Raw genomic sequence first — 3,871 nt, 5'->3', positions numbered from 1 at the left:
GAAAGCAGGACTGTCAGGTCTGGCTGCGCACCCCTGGCACATGCAGCTTCCTCTGAAATCACCCATGAGCAGCCCAACAGCACCATGCTAATTCATCTCAGACTGGAACCGGGTGCTCCTTCAGCGTCTGCTGTGCCCAGAGCAGAGCTGGTGGGGATGGAGGGGGGTGTCAGCCCTGGAGCCTCACCCAGGCACTGCCATCCATGACCGTGGGCTATTCCCCCTCGGCAGGTGTTGGGAAGGAGCCAGTGCCTTGCCGGGGTGCATATGCCAGGGGTTCAAACGCCCTGCCTGCGCTGGGACAGGTGCAGGCAGGGCCCTGCTCTCAGCCTCACCAAGGTGCCTCCCATCTGCCACCCGCAGCCTGGTTGAAAACAGGATGCCAGCCTGACTTTGGCTCCCACTGAGTCATCTTGCAACCGTCAGCTAAAGTGGCACCAGCAGCTCCTCAGTGCTGCCAACCCCCTGCACCTGCCCTGGCTGGGATGCTTTTTGCCAAAAGGGGAAGTGGGCAAATGAGTGCCTCGGCAGCATCTGCACGGAGAACTGCCTCATGTGCCCGGGCTGTGGACCTGCCCCTCTCCCACTCTGGCCATGTCCCCCATTGCTTTCCTTGCTGGCATTGCTCTCTGGGCACCAAGACTCCCCCAAAGCCCTGGCAGGGGAAGAGAGATGAGGAAACCGAGGCAGCGGCAGGGAGGGGAGCCCCGCAGTGAGCAGTGCTGTCCCTGGCACTGGCAGGGGCACACACAGAGCTGGGAGCAGGACCCCAAACCTCTCCCTGGGGGTCCCTCGGGCTGCTTGAGCACCCCCTGCATCTGCACCCCCCATTGCACCCTTGCTCCTGCCGGGTGCCTGGATCCTGGGAGCAAGGATGGGTGCAGCACTGGTGGCAGTGCCATGCCACCATGCCGGGGTGTACCAGGGCTCTGTGGTTTCAGGGACGCCCTGGGAGCCCTGGGAAGCCAACTGCAGCTCTGGGTCTGGGTTGTTTTTCCTCCCCAGCCATGTCCCCTGTTTCCTGTTATCTTTTCTCACCCCCTTTGTACATTTCTTCCCCTGCATGATCAAGAGCCCAGATACTGGGCGTTGCACAGCCCACACGGCACCGTTCCCAGCCTGGCTTGCCCCAACACCATCGACTGCAGGCAGCACTCCATGCCCAACCGGAGCTGCCAGCATCGTCCCTACTGCTGTCCCCGTCCCCCCTTGCACAGCCCTGGGGACTGGGCCACACAGAAAGGGGCTGTTCCCCTCCGCAGAGGACAGCACTGGGGACAGCAGAGACCACAAGGTTTCCACAGGGGATGTAGGATGGATGGCGGAGCAGGAAGGAACTTTTCTTTGGCACTTGTTGCTGTCACCCCCAGGTGCTGTGCCAGGACAATCCGGCAGCAGGGGGGGGCACTGGGGTGTACGATGCCTCGGGGGTACTTGCAACCAGTGGGTCTGGGCACCCTGACCCCTGCGGCCTAGGGAGGTGGCAGTGTGATGCTGGAGGCTAAAAGCTGGTCTGTGAGCAGGGGCCAGTTCTGCCCAGGTGTGCTGGGCAGGAGCCCCCAGTGCCTGGGGCCAGGCAATAGGACCATGGGGTAACCACAGAGGGCACCAGCACAAGGCAGGGAGCTTTGTGTGGGAGGGTGCTGCCATCTGCAGATGACCCCACACAGACAGGCAAGCTTGGCCACGCGGCGAGGAAGTCCCCTGAGAGGTGCTCAGGGCCCCAGGTCCATGGCAGAGATGGGCCAGTGGGTCTTTGGGGCTGTGCTGCCCCATGGCACGCTGCTGCTGGGTCTGTCTCTTGCTGGCTCCTACCAGGGTTTCATGGTCATGCCAAGCAGAAGAGGAGCTGCAAAACTCAGCAAGACCCACCCAGGGGCAGCAGGAGGGAGGGAGGCAGGAAACCCAGGTCAGGGCTTTGAGCCCACATTGCCCACAGCCCCAGCGCGCCCCTGCGGGACGGGGACCCATTCTGCTGCAGGTCAGGGTTTTGAGGTGTTTCCAGTGTGGGCTGGGGACAACCCACATTCAATCCCCCATGAGGAGCCAAGGGTGCATGCATCCCTCCTTCCCCAGGGACCAACTAAAAGCCACCGCTGTAGCCAGGTCTGGTGTTGGCTGAACCCCCACAGACCAGCTTACCTTGACACCAGATCTCTCTGGTATTTCAAAGCCAGAGAAACACCAACAAACCTTGGGGTCATGCCAGCTCATCTGCCCTCGGGTTACTCATGACGGCAGGGCACAGGTGAAAAGGGGCTGAGACAGCCCTGGCCACCCCATGCCCAGCTCCTCTCGACGCCAGGTGGCTCTGCTGCCCACACACCCTGCAGCCCTGCCAAAACAGCCACCCTCCCTGGGGCACGGAGCCGGGGCTACACTGTGCCTCTCCACCATCGTGTCCCCCCCTGCATCCCTTGTCCTCCCTCACCTCAGCACAATGTTTCACCCAGAAGTTTTTTGAATAATGGTGCTTTGTGGCAGGACAAGGGGAGCTTTTGTTAGTGCCCAGGCAGCTGTCACAGAGCCTGTCCAAAACACAGTCACCCTTAGCAACACCCCTCAGGGCTGGGGCAGCTAAAGGAGTTATTCACAGCTCCTGGCTGCACTTGGCCCTGAAAGCAGGCTGGAGACAGAGATGGTTAAAGATAGCTGCAGGAGAGGAGAGCAACGGAGGTTACCAGGAGGTTACCAGAGGGAGAGGGGGTTACCAGGAGGGAGGGAGAGACAGGTCATGAAATGAAGAGAACCAGAGGGAGAGAAGGATAGATGGATGGATGGGTGGATGAAAGCACGGATGGAAGGAAGGAAGGAAGGAAGGAAGGATGGCTGGATGGAAAGAAGGATAGAAGGAAGGAAGGATGGAAAGATGGAAACTGCATCCAGCTCTGGACCCCCCAACATAAGAAGGACATGGACCTGTTGGAACAGGATCAGCGGAGGCCACGAAGATGGTCTGAGGGCTGGAGCCCCTCTGCTGGGAGGACAAGCTGAGACAGTTGGGGTTGTTCAGCCTGGAGAAGAGAAGGCCTTAGAGAAGAGGAGACCTTAGAGCCCCTTCCAGTATCTGAAGGGGGCTTATAAGAAAGCTGGAGAGGGACTTTTTCCAAGGGCAAGTAGGGATAGGAGAAGGGGTAATGGCTTCAAACTGGAAGAGGGGAGATTTAGATTAGATATCAGGACGAAATTCTTTCCTGTGAGGGTGGGGAGCCCCTGGCACAGGTTACCCAGAGAAGCTGTGGCTGCCCCATCCCTGGAGGTGTGCAATTGGAGCAACCTGGTCTGGTGGGAGGTGGCCTTGCCCAGGGCAGGGAGTGGCACTGGATGATCTGTAAGGTCCTTCCAACCCAAACCATTCTATGGTTCAAAGTGTTCAAGGAAGGATGGTAAGAAGGAAGGATGGCAAGAAGGAAGGATGGCAAGAAGGAAGGATGGCAAGAAGGAAGGATGGCAAGAAGGAAGGACGGACAGAGCTGGCCTGGCTCAGTGCTTACTGCTGTTGAGGGCATCCATCCCAGCCCTGGAGTCACAGCTGGGCTGGGGGAACAGCGTGCTGCAGGCAGGTTGGTCCCCTCTAAGAGCACATGCGGACACCCCACCACTTGTCTGTAGGATGGTTTGGGCAGGACCTGTGGGCAGCTGGGTCTGAGGAGGGCAGGCAGCAGCCAGTGTGTGGGGACAGCAATGCCACCCTCGCACACAGACCCTCACAGCGATGGGCTCCCCGAGGCAGGTCTGTCCTGGAGGGGCAACGATGGAGGAGCGGCTCAGTCGGGGGGAACCTCTCCGTGTCTCTGGCTTGGAGAGGCGCATGGGCCGCTCCGAGGGCAGCTCCTGCGGACCGAGGGCTTCCCCGCCCCGGCGCCTCCTC

The sequence above is a fragment of the Charadrius vociferus genome, unplaced genomic scaffold (assembly GCF_000708025.1).
Source record: "Charadrius vociferus isolate BGI_N301 unplaced genomic scaffold, ASM70802v2 scaffold398, whole genome shotgun sequence".
NCBI lineage: Eukaryota > Metazoa > Chordata > Aves > Charadriiformes > Charadriidae > Charadrius > Charadrius vociferus.
This window is presented reverse-complemented; position numbering follows the sequence as displayed.